Consider the following 19,662-nt stretch of genomic DNA (forward strand, 5'->3'; position numbering starts at 1 on the left):
CATCTGTAGAAGAATGCAAATCGATCTATTCTTACTTCTTTGCACAAAGCTCAGGTCCAAGTGGATCAAGAACCTCCACATAAAACCAGATATACTTAGCCTAATTGAAGAGAAAATAGGGAAGAGCCTCAAACTCATGGACACAGGGGGAATGCTCCTGAACAAAACACCAATGGCTTATGCTCTAACATCAGGAATCGACTAATGGGACCTCATAAAATTGGAAAGCAATTTTAAGGCAAAGGACACTGTCAATAGGACAAAACAGCAACCAACAGATTGGGAAAGATCTTTACCAACCCCACATCTAATAGAGGGCTACATATCCAATATATAGAAAGAACTCAAGAAGTTAGACTCCAGAGAATGAAATAACCCTATTAAAAATTGGGGTACACATTGGAGGAATTAGAGAAAGGATTGAAGGAACTGAAGTGGCTTGCAACCCTATAAGAAAAACAATACCAACTAACCAGAGCTCCCAGGGACTAAACCACCATCCAAAAGCTACACATGGACAGACACATGACTCCAGCTGCATATGTAGCAGAGGATAGCCATGTTGGGCACCATTGGAAGGAGAAGCCCTGGGTCCTGCCAAGCCTGGATCCCCCAGTGTAGGAGAATGTCAGGGCAGGAAGGTAAGAAGGGGTGGGTGGATGGGTGGGGGAACACCCTCATAGAAGAAAGGGAAAGAGGGATTGGATAGGGAGTTTATAGATGGGAAACCATGAAAGGGGATAACATTTGAAATGTAAGTAAATTTTAAAATATCCAATTTAAAAAACACAAACAGTAGTTGAGGGTGCACTTCACATGGTAGTGTTACCTTGGCATGCACAAAGTCTTGTATTAAACTCCTTATTCTACATAAAACTGGGTGACGGTGCAGCCAGAATATGAAGCCAGAAGGATTAGGAGTTCAAGAGAATTTTTAGGTATAAAGCTGTAGATGCTAGCCTGGGCTACATAAGACTCTTTAGAAAAACTTGATTTTTAGGGGTCATAGTTTTAAGGAGACTAGGTACCTTTGTTGGACCAGTGAAATTTTCATATATTTCCCAAATCTGACTAGTTCTCCAAGAGGAATCCAGACAAAGAATGTTGGACAGGATAACTAGACAGCTATAACATGCCTGCCCCATTCTTGAATAATGACAGAGACTTACATTTATTTATTGTGGTGGTTTGAATATGCTTGGCCCAGGGAGTGGCACTTAGGAGGGGTGCCCTTGTTGGAGGAAGTGTGTCACTGTGGGGCTGGGCAATGAGACCCTCCTCTTAACCACGTGGGAGCCAGTCTTCTAGCAGCCTAAAGCTCTTCCTGCACCATACCTTCCTGGACGCTGCCTACTCCTGCCTTGATGATACTTGACTGAACCTCTGAACCCTTAAGCGAGCTCCAATTAAATGTTGTCCTTATAAGAGCTGTTTTGGTCATGGTGTCTGTTCACAGCAGTAAAACCCTAAGGCATTTACAATAGCTTTAGGCATTAGCTTACTCTTGTTCCCAACTCACTTATATTATCCCATTATACTAATCTACATTCTGTTACGTGGCACATTATCTTTCAGTCTCTAGCCTTGGCACTTTTCCTTCTCCTCAGTGTCCGGCTGCAGAAATCTCCCGCCTTTTGGTCTTTCCCAGCATTCCTCTCTCTGCTGGAAGTCCTGCCTATTCTCTCCTCCTTTGCTACAGGTGTCAGCGGTTTAGTAAACCAATCAGACGGTGAGACAGGGAGTGTTTACAAAATACCCAGGCAAGGCATGATCATATCTGCCACCAGCATTTGAACAATGCAAAGGCAATCTTTACAGTGTGCAACAGTGTTATCCTAACGGATAGCAAAACTTTCATAATATTCACTGTGACTAGAGCAGCCTAGCTTCCCAGAAAAGGGAATAGTTAAATAATAAGGAAATTCCCACTTTTCAAACCTGAGATTATAAAGCTTTTAAGTGACTGCAACATAATATTCTGTTTTGATTAAGTTAACTCTGCGGAACCCAGTTTTCCATCTATAATCTGAGCATAATAATATAAAATTATTAGTTATATTTTCATATCACCATTTGAATAAGCATAGCATTGCGGTTTTAATTTCCCATTTCTTTGGTACCTAAATACTTTAAATATGTTTGTCACCATTTGTTTATCTTCTTTGGTAAGTTATTTAAATTTAATTAATTAATTAACATACTCACTTTACATCCCAATAAAAGTTCCCCCCCTCCTGCCAGTCCCCCCCCCACAGTCTCCTCTGAGAAGAGATACCCCCCACCATCACCTTCCACCCTGGCTCATCAAGTCACAGCAGGACGAGGTGCACCCTCTCACAAGCCAGAAAGGACAGCCCAGTTAGCAGAATGGGATCCACAGGCAGGCAACAGAGTCAGGGACAGCCCTGGATCCAGTTGTTGAGGGACCGGCATGAAGACTGAGTTGCACTTCTGATACATATGTGCAAGGGTCCTAGGTCCAGCCCACGATTGCTCTTTGGTTGGTGGTTCAGTCTCTGGGAGCCTCTAAGGATCCAGGTTAGTTGGCACTGTTGGTCTTTCTGTGGAGTTCCTATCCTCTGCAAGTCCCTCAATCCTTCCCCCATCTCTTCCACAAAAGTGCCTGAGCTCCATCTAATGTTTGGCTGTAAGCCTCTCCATCTGTTTCCATTGTTTTGTTTTGTTTTTTAAATTGTCTTGTTTCCCTTTCTAAAGTACTGTTATCCAAGTAAATGCTGGGCATATACTATGTGTTTGTGGAGATATGGAACAAGTGCAGATATCAGACATTTCTGGTAGGAATATAAAATGGTGCAATCGCTACTGCTAGGCAATTTATAAAAACATTAAATACACATCTACAGTATGACTTAGTCATTCTACTTCTAGTTTACACAAAAGGTGTGTGTGTGTGTGTGTGTGTGTGTGTGTGTGTGTGTGTGTAAACACCTGCACATAAATTCTCATAACATTTTTATGGTAACAGCCCCAAAGAGAAATAAGTAAAATGCCTGCCAACTAGTAAACAGATAAGCAAGCCATATATTCCGTTCAGCGTTAGTCATCCATACAAAGAAACAGCAGTGCTATGCATTGCAGCATGGGTGAGTCTCCAAGTAGCTGTGCTGATTAGAAAAGCCACACAGAGAACTATGCATTGTATGATCCTATTTACTCTAAAGAATGCAAGCCAATCCAGGGGACATAAACAGTAGGCGCTTAGGAACAGCAAGGCCAGGGAAGGAATACAAAGGCAAAGGCACAAGGAGACATCCAGGGGTGAGGTAAACTCATTATCTTCATCAAGGTGGCAGTTTTCCAGATGTGTACAATATGTGCCAAAATATACCAAACCATGTCCTTCAAATATGTGGAGTTTATGTCAATCATCCTCCACAGAACCTTCAAAAACTTGCAGTGAATTCTGAAATGTCATCATGTAACATTTTCTGCTTTTTTTTTTCCTTTGTGGGGAGGAGGTTTCCTCGGGATTGAACCCAGGACCTCACACATACCAGCCAAGCACTCCTCCAGCCCAGCACATGAATATTTTCCATGTCTCTCTTTTATGGTAAACCGCTTTCTAAATTAATAACATTTGCTGTTCTACAAAATGTTTCTATACTATATAACAGTTCAAATAAAATATATCAATTTAAAAAAAAACTTTAAAAACTGCATTCCTCTCCCAACATTCCCTTTGCCTGAGAAGTGCCTGATACAGAGAAATGATGATATCGGTGTCCGTGCTGTAGGGCACAGCCCTGTCTTCCTGAGGGCTGATGACAAGTCACCAAAGACCAGGCGTGAAGGCGTCAGCTGCAGAGGAAAGGTCCTTAGACTCGGCTTCGGGAGCCCCGGGATCCAGTTTGTAGCATCAACCTGCTCACTGCTCCAGCTCCTAGATCTCAGGCTTTGACTATTCATCCAATAAATTCTCCCCGGAGTTTGTCTATGTTGTCTGTAACCCTGAGAGGGAGAAACAAATGGATATTTAATTCATTTCTCTGATATTCATCATATTTCCTATCACAAATAGTCATGGGGTGTTCAAACAGCTAGAAAGTACATCCATCCATCCCTCCTTCATTGAATAAACTTTCATCCAAATGTGCACTGTATGCCAGAGACCACACCAGACATTTTCACATCATTCAAATGACAGATTGACCTCTATAGCCGTCTTACATTTAACGTCAAGAAAGCTCAGGCTATGGAGCCTGCGTTACTTAATGTCAAAGGGTTTCTGGTTGGTACTGGATTCAGGATGGGCGAAGCCTGCTTAATTAACTTCAAATACTTCTCTACTCTCCACATTTTTGTCCAGGAAGGGTATCCCCTTATAGCAAGAGTGAGCTCACAATGTCCAGCCACTGTGACCTGTGGCTTGGAAGTGAGGGGTTGAGGTGGCAGTGGCGGTGGGAGGAATCCCAGATGTTTGCCTCAATTCTGCTTCTTTCATGTGTGACAGAATGGCCTCTGACTACAGCTGGAGAGATCTCAACACTACAGGGCTAGGGGCCTAGGAGCAGAGGAACTACCTGTTCTGAAAGTCAGAGACAATTCAAGTCCTTCTTCTCTGATGCTGATGACTGTTGTCTAGAAACAGGAAAACCCTGAAAGCAAAAATATCCAATCATAGGAAATGCCCAAGCAGTGGTATCCCTAGTCACAGGACAAAACATATTAAAACCTATCAGTTGTGATAATCTTCCAAGAGCTCACTTGGAAGACCTCTGAAAGCTTAGGCTGGAAGCTGCACGTGTATGCTAAAGATTCCCATTGTGCTGCCTCAGGCTAAAGACCTCAGGGCGCTTCCCTTCCCTCAGGGAAACAGGTCTCCAAGAGCAGGGAGGTTCATTTCAACTTCACAGCTTTCAGTTTAGCTTAAATATATTAGTCAAGTCTGAAATCAAACAAAACAAGTGGGCGGTGGTTCCTAGATTCTCACATGATATATTCTTCCTTTTGATCTGTTAAAATATAGACATGTACTAAAAATCACCATGATATATATCATTTGCAAGAAAGAAAAATTGAAATGAACAATGAATGAGTAATGTTAACCAAAAGAATATCCATATTTTAAAAAGCTGCGCACATAAAAGTGTTTCAAACTAAAACTACAGAGGGTGACCCTGTCATTTTCTAAATGATTAAAGATAGAAGGTTGCTGAGATGGTTCAGTGGAGAAGTTTATCTGCGACTATAGGTGATGACCTAAGTTCGCCCCTGGAATCCACACGTTGAAAGGTTTCAAAAGCAGGTGGGTGACGATATAAAATAGTACCTTCCTGTAATTCTGACACTTGAAAGGCTTTGGTACGATGACACAAGTTCTAGGCCAGCTTAGGCTACACAGTTAGATGCTGTCACACACATACAAAAAAAATATTTAAAGGTAGGTGTCAAAACTGATCTTAAAAATGTGTTTGTTAATGTGCACGGGAGAAGGAAGAGGACACACTAAATACTAATGGTACTGATGCTGAGTGCTCATAAAATTCTCTCCATCTTTCTTTTCTATTTTATCCTGTGTTTATTCTATTTTATCCTATTTTGAAAACATATTTGCTAAATATAATATTAGGCCCTGGAACAGAAAGAAAACATACCCGTTATTTAAAGAGCTCATTACATCTGAAAAGACATGCAATTTAGTTAATGTACCAACGGTAACACCTCAGTTTAGTAACTATGGCTATGTAAGATATTAAGATTAGGGAAAACTGAGCAAAAGGAACATGGAAACTCTTGGTGTGCTAACACTGTTGTTCTTCTAGAAATGAATGTGTCTCTGTGTCTGTATGGCACATAGACACAATAGGAACTGAACGATGTAGCATATGCAGGCAGCTTTTTTTTCTATATGTCTCTTGTTCTTCCAACTAGTGGGTAACTTCTATGGGCGGAAGCTATCCTGGAGTGTGTCAGTGTCCTCTCTAGATAACACAGATGCCAGTGCAGACTAACACTGTGCCAGCAAGGTGACAAAACTGACTGACTGACTGACTTGTCTTAGGAAAAAGACTCAAGAGAAACACAAAAGATTCATTGTGAGTTACTTTCCTCCTTCTTATGAGGTTTAGAAATTATTTCAAGTGTGTTTTAGATAAATGGTAGATGACTAGTAGAAAATATTAACAAATTAATTAGTTTTAACTGAATGAGATTGCATTGTAAGGGGAAAATGTGTGACATTTACATTTATATGGCGCAGCTTAAATATTAATAATCATTATGTTAATCATTCTGAAGCAATATCTATCTCGCATCAGTAGAGGCTCTACTGCAATTATTTCTGAGCTTTCTTTTCCACACTGTCATTTAGACGCTTGACTACATGTACTGTGTTCTTCCCTAAATGTTACATAAACAATAAAATGTTCCACAGAAGTTTGAGACCAATTGCTAAAACATAAATTAAAAACATGGTATGTGACAGTGTCTGAATAAACACAGTGTCTTATGCACCACAATTCACTGCCACAAGAAGTCTAATATTTATAATCGGTTCATTTGTTTGCCTTTTAATATAAATGTGTGTTATTTAAGGAAGTCCCTATCATGCCTTACACGCACTTTCACTAGCTTACCTGCTAACGTGAGTCTTGAGTGGAAGAGGAGGAAACGCAGGCCCAGGCAAGGCTCTGGGAGCCACACAGCACTCTTGCTTTGTTTCAACGGCACGTTTGCATCTGCAGAGTGTCAGCCCGTGTGCACCTGCAAACAAAGGGAGACTGAGAACATCCATGAGTGTGAGTTCTAGTGCAGAACCCTACAGCCAGCTTACTGAACCATCACAAGGAGCTTATATGTGTAACAATATCTCCTGGGTTTATGGACATTTTCATTTAAAGCAGTGGTTCTCAACCTGTGGGTCACAACCCGTTTGGGGAATTAAACAACCATTTTACAGGGATTGCCTAAGTCCATTTGCATATCAGATATTTATATTGTGATTAATAATAGCAGCAAAATTACAGTTATGAAGTAGCAATGAAGATAATCTCATTGGGGTAATCACAACATGAGAAACTTGCATTAAAAGGTCACAGCATTAAGGAAGAATGAGAATCATTGATTTAAAGCAATGCTTCTCATACTTTTTAAAATTCAGGTAATTTTTTTCAAATGCAATCTTACAGATCTTTATTTGCTTATCTAATAATTTTCTAGAGTGCATACTGCTTGCCTTTAAGAGCACACTACTGTTGCAAATAATGAAGTGAACACTCTAGGAAGAACTATTTTTAAAGTGTCAGGAAATGAACAGGGCAGTGGGTAAGGGGATCTCTGTAGGAAAGGAGATCAGAAAGGATTCTTAAGGCAGTGATATTTAAGGGGAGACCGGGAGGATCAGAAGAGGAGGAGGACAACAGCCATGCAAAAGGACCAGGAGGATGGATATGGTTCACAAAACCAACAAAAGGTCCTCAGATTGGAAGAGGAAAATATGGAGCAGTGGTGCCCTTTTTGGTTGTTGTTGGTGGTGGCGGTGGTTTTTTTGTTGTTGTTTTTGTTTGTTTGTTTGTCTGTTTGCAGCGGTGCCTTAATGGCCAGGTGATGTAGTCATTATTGGGAAATATCAGAGAACCAAGGTTTACCTAAGAAGACAATCTGCTCCATGTTCTATACTCTCCTCGCAGACAGCCACCCGCATCTGATCTGCCATGGAGACATGGAGTGGCTGGGACCTGCACAGAAGATTTCAATAAAGCTGGAGAGATCCGAAAGAGAAGTACGAGTTCCTATCAAGCTTCTACCATGTCTTCGGAGACAGCCTGCACCTACAAGTCAGCAGATGGCGCATGAAGCAGCCGTTCCTCCTGTGCTCTGTGGATCTGTCGCCCTGTCCAGGGAATGTTACAAAAATCAGCAATCATTTGACACATCCCTCACATCCACTAATATAAATCAAGCCTTTGTCTGTGATTTATATTTTAACATTTAAAGAATACCTTGATAGTTATTTTAAATATATAAATCAAGTCCAAAAACATGTTATAAAAGATTAAGAGATGTCATAAGACTTCTGATTTATTTCACAATGTGTTATATTTCTTGATCTCAATTTATTGCAAGTTTTTAGGAAGAAAAATGGTTCTCTGCCTTATCCTGTTCTTATTTTTAATTCCTTCATTTGGGAGATTTCATCTCCGCTCAAAACCATTTTTAATAATAAGATATTTGGGGAGATGGAAGGGAGTTGGTGGGTGGGTGGAGGAACACTCTCATAGAGGCAGGAGGAGAGGGGAAGGGACAGCGGGACTCCAGAGGGGAAAATGGGGGAGGGGATAACATTTGAAATGTAAATAGATAAAATAGCCAATAAAAAAGCCAATAAAAATTAATAAAATGTGCAATTTTTAATTGCTGATATTTTTAAAAATAGGAATGATTAAGATTAATTCATGTAGCTTTTGGTATAATTAAATAGTAGACTAGTCTAAGTGATACTATGGTTCATATTGGACAGTCAAGGTTTCATATTTTAACTTTATTTAAATAGAGAAAAATTTACTCCCTTTTAGCCTAAAAGCCAGACTGCTATGCAGTAGGAAGAAGTGAATACAGACTAAATACTGCTCGGGAGTCCACAGCTTACAAATTACATACATCAAAAGGAAAACATTATTAGATATACTTGACATGTGTTAACAAAGATAAAATTGTGTCCCTGGAGCACAGAAAAACTCATTCTGGAGTTAGAACTTCACACACACGTAAGACCTCAGCTCATGCAGCAGATATAATTATTCCTGTAATTCCCTTTGGGAGAAAGAGGCAGGAGGACCACGAGTTCAAGATCATCCTGGGTGACAGGGAAGTCTAGGTCCACAAGGGATACATAGAAGATCTTACCTCACACAAAGCATCAAACTCTAAGGACGATCTTGAAAGGGTCAAAATCTTCATAATCAAACAAAAGAATGGAAAAGATTTTCTCCTCTTCTAAGAACTATGCCCATGCTAGGTCTTCACTCGAGAACTCGAGATTCACAACTTTAGAAGCTAACTTACAGTTTCCATACACTCAGTCCAAGAATCATAGAGTTCAAACTCATCTGAGAAAAAAAGTGCTAACTTTATTCACTTATATATGATTAATTTCTGTCCTTGCTACAGTGTGTGTGTGTGTGTGTGTGTGTGTGTGTGTGTGTGTGTGTGTGTGTATGTGTGTGTTTTGAAAGAGAAAAATAATTCACGGAAAAGTCACATAGTGAAGGTTCTTTTTGTGCATTTTAAATTAGACAGCAATAAAATTCATTCTCTGGTATGATGTTCTAAGGCTTCAATGTGATGACTTTTTACCATTTACCCAAAAAAATAATGTTGTGACAATGTTGAACTAAGAGTCATTACAAAATGAGACTACAGTCAATGGCAGAAAGTGAGAAATGCAAATGAAAATTAGTTTAATCATTCTCTTTTTTATTGGATATTTTATTTTTTACATTCCAAATGCTATCCCCTATCCTAGTTTCCCCTCCAGACACCCCATCCCACCCCTCCACTCCCTGACTCCACGATGGTGCTGCCCTACCCAACCACACACACTCCCTCCTGCCTCCCCACCCTGGAATTCCCCACTTACACTGGGGTACTGAGCCTCTCCTCCCATTGATGCCCGACAAGCCCATCCTCTGCTACATATGTAGCTGGAGCCATGGGTCCCCCCATGTGTACTCTTTCATTGGTGGTTTAGCCCCTGGGAGCTCTGGGTGGTCTGGATGGCTGATATTGTTGTTCTTCCTATGAAGTTGTAAACCCCCTTAGTGAATCAGTTCTTTCTCTAACTCCTCCATTGAAGACTCCACTCTTAGTCCAATAGTTGACTGATGGCTGTAAGCATCCACCTCTGAATTTGTCAGGCTCTGGCAGAGCCTCTCAGAAAAACAGATATATCAGGCTCCTGCCAGCGTACACCTCTTGGCCTCCCCAATAGTGACTGGGTTTGGTGATTGCAGGTGGCATGGATCCTCATGTGTGACAGTCTCTAGATGACCTTTCCTTCAGTCTGTTCCACACTTTGTCTCCATATTTCTTCCTGTATTTTGTTCCTCCTTCTAAGAAGTACTGAAGCATCCACACTTTGGTCCTCCTCCTTCTTGAACTTCATGTGGTCTATAAGTTGTATCTTGAGTATTCCAAGCTTTGGGGCTAATATCCATTTATCAGTGAATGCATACCATGTGTGTTCTTTTGTGATTGGGTTACCTCACTCAGGATGATATTTTCTAGTTCATCCATTTGCCTAAGAATTTAATGAAGTCATTGTTTTTAATAGCTGAGTAGTACTCCACTGTGTAAATGTAAGATGTTTTCTTTAGCCATTCCTCTGTTGAAGGGCATCTGGGTTCTTTCCAGCTTCTGGCTATTATAAATGAGGCTGCTATGAATATAGTGGAGCATGTGTCCTTGTTATATGTTGGAGCATCTTTTGGGTATATGCCCAAGAGAGGTATAGCTGGGTCTTCAGGTCCAATTTTCTGAGGAACCTCCAGAATGATTTTGAGAGTGGTTGTACCAGCATGCAATCCCACCAACAGTGAAGGAGTGTTCCTCTTTCTCCACATCCTTGCCAGCATCTACTATCTCCTGCAATTTTGATCTTAGCCATTCTGACTGGTGTGAGGTGGAATCTCAGGGTCATTTTGATTTGCATTTCCCTAATGACTAATGAACATTTCTTTAGGTGCTTCTCAACCATTCAATATTCCTCAGCTGAGAATTCTTTGTTTAGCTCTGTACCCCATTTTTTAACGGGTTATTTGGCTGTTTGGAGTCTAACTTCTTGAGTTCTTTGTATATTTTGGATAATAGTCCTCTATCAGATGTAGGATTGGTAAAGATCTTTTCCCAATCTGTTGGTTGCTGTTTTGTCCTAATGACAGTGTCCTTTGCCTTACAGAAGCTTTGCAATTCTATGCGGTCCCATTTGTCAATTCTTGATCTTAGAGCACAAACCATTGGTGTTCTGTTCAGGAAATTTTCCCCTGTGCCCATGTGTTCGGGGCTCTTGCCCACTTTCTCTTCTATTAGTTTGAATGTATCTGGTTTTATGTGGAGGTCCAAGATCCACTTGGACTTGAGCTTTGTATAAGTCAATAAGAATGGATTGATTTGCATTCTTCTACAAACTGACCACTAGCACCATTTGTTGAAAATGCTATCTTTTTCCCACTGAATGGTTTTAGCTCCATTTCTAGGTCTTCAATTCTATTCCACTGGTCTACCTACCTGTCTCTGTACCAACACCATATAGTCTTTATCACCATTGTTCTGGAATACAGTTTGAGGTCAGGAATGGTGATTCCTCCAGAAGTACTTTTATTGTTGAGAATATTTTTTGCTATCTTGGGGTTTTTTGTTTGTTTTTTTTTTGTTTGTTTTCTGTTATTCCAAATGAATTTTCAAATTGCTCTTTCTAAGTCTATGAAGAATTGAGTTGGAATTTTGATGGGAATTGCATTGAGCAATTTTGAGTATATTAATCCTGCCAATCCATGAGCATGGGAGATCTTTCCATCTTCTGAGATCTTTTTGGATTTCTTTCTCCAGAGACTTAAAGTTCTTGTCATACAGATCTTTCACTTGCTTGGTTAGAGTCACACCGAGGTATTTTATGTTATTTGTAGTCACAAACTATGAAGGGTATCATTTCCCTAACTTCTTTCTCAGCCTGTTTATCCTTTGAGTAGAGGAAGCCAACTGATTTATTTGAGTTAATTTTATAACCAGCCACATTTTAGGAGTTTAGGAGTTTCTGGTGGAATTTTTGGGGTCACTTAAGTATACTATCATATCATCTGCAAATATTGTGATATTTTGACTTCTTCTTCCTATTTGTATCCCTTTGACTTCCTTTTGTTGTCTGATTGCTCTGGCTAGGACTTCGAGGACTATATTGAATAGACAGGGAGAGAGTGGGCAGCCTTGTCTAGTCCGATTTTACTGGGGTTGCTTCAAGTTTCTCTCCATTTAGTTTAATGTTGGCTACTGGTTTGCTGTATATTGCTTTTACTATGTTTAGGCATGGGCCTTGAATTTATGATCGTTCCAAGACTTTTATCATGAAGGGGTGCTGAATTTTGTCAAATGCTTCCTCAGCAGAGATGGTCATGTGGCTTTTTCTTTGAGTTTATTTATATAGCAGATTATGTTGATGGATTTCCATATATTGAACCATTCCTGCATCCCTGGGATGAAGCCTACTTGATCATGACGGATGATCATTTTGATCTGTTCTTGGATTCAGTTTTTGAGAATTTTATTTCATTTTACATTATCTTTGAAGGTTGTGTCAATGTTTTCAATGGTATCTTCTACCCCTGAGATTCTCTCTTCAATCTCTTATACTCTGTTGATGATGTTTGCATCTATGACTCCTGATCTCTTTCCTAGGTTTTCTATCTCCAAGGTTGTCTCCCTTTGTGATTTCTTTATTGTTTATTTCCATTTTTAGATCCTAGATGGTTTTGTTTAATTCCTTCACCTGTTTGGTTGTATTTTCCTATAATTCTTTAAGGAGTTTTTGTGTTTCCTCCTTAAGGGCTTCTACCTGTTTACCTGTGTTTTACTGTATTCCTTTAAGGGAGTTATTTATGTCCTTCCTAAAGTCTTCAATTGTCATCATGAGATGTGATTTTTAAATCCAAATCTCGCTTTTCCGGTGTGGTGGGGTATCCAGGACTTGCTCTAGTGGGAGAACTGGGCTCTGATCATGCCAAGTAGTCTTGGCTTCTGTTTCTTATGTTCTTGTGCTTGCCTCTCACCATCTGGTTATTTCTAGTGTTACCTGTGTTTACTGTCTCTGACTGCAGCCTGTCCCTCCTGTGATCCTGGTCCTGTCAGAATTCCTCAGAGTCCAGCTGTCTCTGTAATTCTATAATTCTGAGATCCTGTGATCCTTAGATTTTGGTTGTGTCAGGTCTCCTGGGAGTCAAGCTTCCTATGTGATCCTGTGATCCTGGGTGTTTCAGAGTACCTCTGATCCGGGGCATGTAGGAGCACCTGGGAGTTTGGCTCCCTCTGGGTGTTATGGGACTGGGTGTGGAACCAGTGCCCAAGGTCTGCTAGGGCACTGGTTCAAACCGGAAGGGCTAGTTTAATCATCTTATATTAAATGTTCATTATTCTTTTTTTGTTAAGATTTATTTATTTATTCTATATAAGTACTCTGTAGCTGTCTTCTGTCACACCAGAAGAGGGCGTCAGATCTCATTACATATAGTTGTGAGCCACCATGTGGTTGCTGGTATTTGAACTCAAGACCTCTGGAAGAGCAGTCAGTGCTCTTAACCACTGAGCCATCTCTCCAGCTCTTGTTATTCTTATATTAAATATTCGTTATTAAATACTAAATTTAAGAAAAAAGGAGAAGTTGAGGAAAAACTGAAACAGAGTAACAATTAAATATCTATATGATATAGAAAAAACAACAAACAAAGCCTAAAACTCAAAGGTTTCAGTTCCACCAAGAACTAAATATATATTCAAAGGAGCCTGGCTGTCTAATAAAACAGTGTGCTTTCAACTTGGGTTTTTTTACCCCTAAGAAATGTAGAATGAGAACATTTAAGGAGATCTTTAAAACCATCATAGTTTTCTATATCAACTCAAGCCTACAGCAAATCCTCCTTTCCATTTCACTTTTCTCTTTATTGTTCCACATAAAAACAACAACAAACAAAGCTGATAGCATGATGCTGTTTTCTCCCCTCCTCCCAGTTACTGTAGTTCACCAACACTGCGCAGGTGTGCGTGCACACACATACCACAGACACACAGACACAGACACACACACAGACACACACACACACACACAGAGACACAGACACAGACACAGACACACACACACACACACACACACACACACACACACACACTGCATCATATCACTCCTGGCACACGTAGCACTTATATGCATGGTAAAAACATTAGAGGATTATCACAGCAGGGACAAGTACCATACGATCAATGAAGGAATACTGAAAAAGGGCATAACTTACCAGTATCAATTCAAACACTTGCAGATATTTTAAATAAAAGAGAATTGCTTCTCAGGTCTAAAGAGTCATCTGGAGACAGAAAAAGAGAGAGAGAAAAAACTGTATTCTTAGTAATAGTGAAAGTATAGCAAAGTCATTTCTTAAGAGAAATGAAAAGAGAAATGGTTAACAGTCAAGCTTAAATTAAGCAAATATTTAGGGATCAAAAATAATGTAAACCAAGACACTGGTAGGAAAGTTTCATGCAGAGTCTTCTTTTCTGCATTTCAGATCTTCTGCTGTGACTAACCTGCTAGCGATGCTGCCTATACTACACCATGGCAATGAACAAATGAACGCTGAGAAATTAAAGAATTAGGAAATGATGTATTTACAGCTCAAGGTTAAATTCAACATCTCCAGCTCACAGTCTATCCCAGAGACTGAAATAGAAAAATTCAGATATTTGAATGTGGTTCCCAGTGAAAAGCCACCCAGTGAAATCATGTCCCCTGACGCTCTTCCTCACAGAGTCTGCAGGTCCTCAACATTAATGCTCCTTCCTGGGGACGCGTGTGACTAGGTCTCTGGTTTTAGGGGAAGAAAGAGGAAAGCATATGATCTGGTTAAATGGGCTGAGAGGTCCGCTAAGCTTAGCCTCAGCTTAAAAAATACATTTACCTAGTCTTTCTTAAAAAGCGAGCTATAATCTTATTAAATCCATTCTATTTAACTAGCAATGAGACACATACAGTGGCTAGGGAAGTTTCAGACTGGAAAAGACAGTTAATGTTAAGATGCTGAGATGCTGTACAGGACTGCTTTCTCTCTAACAAGCTGGGGGTGTGAAATGTCGGTATATGGGGATGGTGAACACCTACAATCTCAGCACCTCGGAGGCTGGGACAAGAGGCTCGAAAGGTGAAGGTCTGGTACGTAGGGAGACTCCACGGATGTGTTTGTTACCTTGCAGAACGATGCACAAACCCAGTGCAGTACGTGGCCACCCCTGGAATTTGCACAGAACAAATATGAGAAGTTATCTATTATTATCGTGCAAATTTAAACGTGGACTGGAGATGGCAGTTACAGAGCATTAGATGACCTCAGAGAAGTCCTTTAAGCGTTAAGGAGCCTATCTAGAAGTATATTGTAGTTAATGGTAAGACATCTGAAAATTTCTCTAATATTTCTCTAATATTCTCAAGAAATAAAGGAGGATTAGTTAAAACAGTATGTAAAAAATGTTAGTTGTTACTAGACTAGAAACAGATACATGGGAGTTCTTTGAAAATTAAAAATTTTCTGTGAAAAGCCAACATATTAGCATCTTTCTTCAAAGGGCACATAAATATTACCATTTATCTCAGCACAAAATGAAAATACTCTCAATGCTCTGCAGTAGCAATAAAAATTAAACCTCATATAATTATGATAAATCGATCTGATGAAAATTACTTAGTAATTAAAATGACAACATTAAAGACTAAAACAACAAAAATGCTCGTAGCCAGCCTGTTAGAACGAGGACTGGAAGCACACTGTTCTGAGAGTTTAAGTTGGTATGAATATAAACAAATCATGTTCAATAAAACATCGCAGCGGTATGTGTAAAGACTGTGGCATGTTTATCACTTGGTGATACTGCATCGTTTCTGAAACAAAAGGCTGACATGAAGGATTAACGAAGAGCTGCCTGAGTGCAGAGGCTGACACGTATCTTGCTACACCATAAATTGCATCAGGTGTGATCTTTGACAATATGGACAAGTTCTTTAAACCACCCGAGGATGCTATGAAATTAATGCGGCCACCCTTTAGGGACAGAGCAAAGACTTGAAGGTGGTATGAACAAATGCCTGCAATAACACAGATACATAATGAGCGCTCCAAGTGCGGTACTTAGAGCTATCCTCATGTAGAAGGCGGAAGCATCCCATGAAAGTAGAGGTGGGCAAGAGAAACCCGTGGTGAGAAGGTCTCAGATACTAAATGGACAGGAAGTGAAAACAGGGCAAAAGGCTTTAGAGGTTCTTGTGGGTCAGCTGCACGTAAGGGGCAGGCGATGGGTCAAGAGTTCTGAGTACGGACATAGGGAGCATCTTGAGTGAGCAGTGGAGAGGTGAGCAAGGCCACTGTGGGAAGAATGGGAATTCCAACCAATAGCACACTGTGTTCAAACCTCTCTGCAGCTCAAGGCAAACTCTACACACTATAAAGGGGTTGGGGATTTAGCTCAGTGGTAGAGCACTTGCCTAGCAAGTGCAAGGCCCTGGGTTCGGTCCCCAGCTCCGAGAAAAACAAAAAAAGAAAGAAAAGAAAAGAAAAGAAAACACACTATAAAATGCAAGCACAATATTTTTTTCCATCGAGAGCTCCCTTTGACTTGAAGACCGTTTGCTGTTTGCTAACAGAAGAGAATTCATTGAACATTTGTTCAGCAAATGCCCCATCGGTGCCTACTATGTGTCAGGTACATGAGAAGAAATAGTACAGATGCTCTCATCAAGAAGCCTGCGAATACACTTAGCTACACAGAGCACATCTGCAAATCCACATAATCCAGTAAACACACTTTGTTCAGAGTGTCTTGGAAACAAGGAGAAGAGAATTTAACTGGCCCACGCAATGAGAGAGGGAAGAGAAACCCTCCCAGAGAGCTGAGGCGAGGAAAGACTCCCAGGGAAACTGCTGATCCGCAGAAGGAAGACCACGTTCCTCTCTGCTATGCACTTGCCTATGCCTATTCAACTATTCAAATAGTAGCGAGGTCCTGGTACCTGTGATTATTAATTTTGGAGAGGAACAGAGGCATACTGAACACTGGTATTGATAGATGTGTAGAATATGCTAATCGTAATGCTCATTAGTCAGCTAAGTTACTATTTTCTCAGACGGTTTTTCTCCACTGATCATTTTTTATATTTAGTCATTTTTCTCTCCAATGAAACATAGTCCTTAGAGGAGGGGAGGGGAGAATGACTGTGTTGAACTTTCATACACATGCACACAAACCTTTCATATATATATACATTTATGTGTATAAAAAGAATTCTATGTATGTGTTTTTAATGTTTTGTTATTAGACAATTGTGTTATCACACGATAACAAAAATTTCTGAAATTTATCTAAAGTTATTAAATGAAATAATTTAAAATGTCACAAAAATAATATTTTCCTTTTATCTTTTATTTATTTTTTATCATATCTTGGCCTAGGATAAAGCTAGCAAGTCTCGGGAACAATTGCTCAGGACATGGGTCCTTCCAGTGATGGCAGTGGCATTCTACGCCTGCGGCTCAAAAGGGCTGCCCCCACACCTGCTTCAGGGGTGAGCTTTTAGCACCCGTGGCCTCAGTCTGAGGCTTTGGGGAAGGAGCAACTTTCTCGCATTAATGACAATTAGAAACTCTGACTCAGCTATTCTAAGATCTGAGCTATGTTCAAAAACAAAAGCAAGACACCACCTCACATGAGAAAACTAAAGTCAAAAGTTCAATGTCTTCCTCGAGATGAGCAACAAAACCTGACACACAAGAAGACCGCACCATCTCTGACTGCCAGAACTTGAAGGGGGCCACCTTTACACTGGGTGTAATAGGACTCAAATATCACTGAAAATGAAATTTGAAAGTATTTTTTGTCACCAAAAATCTTTAGCCCAAAACTATAGAAAAGGGAAACTGCATGCAGTTCTGAGGGAGTCCTCACACCATATGTTTTCACAGACATTTTATTCTTTTGTCATTTTCAGAAGCTCAGGACATCAGGGCAGAGGACGTGGCTCAGCTGACTGAGTGCTGGCCTAGCAAGCATGAAACCCTAAGTTTGATCCTAGCAGCATATAAACTGGGCATGGCAGTAAATGTTTGTAAGCATTACACTCAGTGCCGGGGGCAGGATAAGGAACCCAAGGTCATCCTCAGTTACATAGGAAGTTTGAGGCCAGCCCAAGTACATGTGACCTTGACTAAAAAACAAAAAAAGTCAGGACTTCATATTCCAAACTGATTTGTATAAGCCAAAGTCTTCAGTTATAAAAGTGCATGTTTCGTACCCCAATGCAACCCAGATGTGCCGTGCAATAGAACAGTCCATTCTAAATAACCAGGATGATCAATGATCGGGCCACACCTTAGATAGCTTGATAATTCCTTACTGTAGCTCCCCAGGCCTTCAAGAGGATGGTTGTGAGTGTGAGACCTGCCAGTGTAACCAGAAAACAATGCTGGCTGCACTATTACCATCACTGTATACAAAGTACTTGTTAATGTGGCTTCAAGCAGAAACAGAAATGTTTTCAATCTGAAAGATGAAATAATATCCATCACATTTTGTCTAAGATGACTCCTCTATACCAGAGCGGTGATATGTCTTTTTTAAACATGGTTAGCATTGCTTGTCACAGCCCAGACTCAGACAATGACAACTTAAAATAATAACAATAGGCTTCTTTGATTCTTCCCTGTAAGCCTCAAAGAAGTAAAATGAAAAGAGGGGGGTGCCTTTTCAACCTCCAGTATTGTACAATTCATGTTTAAATTGATAATCTAGATCTCATCTTCTGACCTTGAAGAGACTCGCTATTTCAATTGTAAAATGCAAATCTCAACCCATCTCCCCAAAGCATTCAATAATGGATTATATGGAAACAAATATACAAAACAGAGTGCTTAGAAGGCAGGGTAATAATCCCTGATTCTCCAAACTCCTCTATGCTTTCTATTCTAATCATTCAAAACCTGAAACGTGGTCCTTTTACACCTGTAATAATACAATGGAAACTATAATGGAAAATTTCTTGCATAGATTAATTTACTCCTCTGCATTAATTCAATACCAAATTCTAATTGGTCCATGTTACTGTGCAGAAAGTAATAACAAAGGGCAGAAAGAATAACAGATATACAAGGGACTGATGGGACCACTAACCACCCTGAAAGCTGCCATGTTTCCTTTTAATTATTAACATAAATACTTTCTCTTTGACTGATCTCCCTCTATTAGACTAAAGTGGGTGCATCGCATCGTGGATGAGTAAATGCAGGGGCCAGGGTGGGTGTGGATGAGGATGGAAGATATTCAGGGCTGCCAGGACTCCTGGGAAACTGGTACTTGTACCATCATGCACTGAACTGACAGTCTTCAAGACTCCCTTTTGCTGAAGAAAGCGGTTCTGTTTCAACCTTACCAACTTTACCAAAATGATACAACTGGGTAGCACTGTGGAAAGACCAAACTGTGACTCCCTCAAAATTCACTCGTTGAAGTCATAACCCCCATTGTGATGATAGTTGGAGTTGGAGATTTGTAACAGGCACAGACCTAGTCACAGTGAGATTATAACTCTAAAAAGAAACCAAAGATCTGACTTTCTCTGTCCTTGGGCACACACAAAAAAAGGTTGTGGAAACACACCGTAAGATGATTGCTGACTAGAAACCAGGAACAGAACCCTCCAGAGCCTGGCCGTTGCTGGTTCCCTAATCTTAGACTTCAGTCTTTACCATGGCCAGAAAAAGACATTTTGTTACAGCAATCCAAAACCAGATAGGTGGACAGTCAGACACGCTTGCTCTTCGGAGACTTTGTATCCACAGAAAATAGAGCAGTCTTTTTACTGGTAGTCTCTGTCTGAGCAGGTGTTTCCAGGGTTTAGGATCTTGT

General features: G+C 40.2%; 1 protein-coding gene across 11 annotated transcripts in view; it reads right to left on the reverse strand.

The window, feature by feature from the left end:
• Window positions 1-3,155: 3,155 nt before the first annotated feature.
• Window positions 3,156-19,662, reverse strand: part of Caap1 (caspase activity and apoptosis inhibitor 1) — a 101,057-nt gene continuing 84,550 nt past the window's right edge. For 2 of the 11 annotated variants that reach the window (XR_005504518.2, XR_005504515.2), the window contains 4 exons: window positions 14,016-14,084; window positions 6,597-6,723; window positions 4,542-4,616; window positions 3,156-3,969 (listed from right to left, as the gene is read on the reverse strand). The gene's annotated coding sequence lies outside the window, so the exon portion shown is untranslated. Of the gene's footprint in view, window positions 3,970-4,541; window positions 4,617-6,596; window positions 7,853-14,015; window positions 14,085-19,662 lie in introns of all 11 variants that reach the window. The other 9 variants (XR_010066459.1, XR_010066454.1, XR_010066458.1 and 6 more) reach the window with 7 other exon arrangements.

The sequence above is a fragment of the Rattus norvegicus genome, chromosome 5 (assembly GCF_036323735.1).
Source record: "Rattus norvegicus strain BN/NHsdMcwi chromosome 5, GRCr8, whole genome shotgun sequence".
Lineage (NCBI taxonomy): Eukaryota > Metazoa > Chordata > Mammalia > Rodentia > Muridae > Rattus > Rattus norvegicus.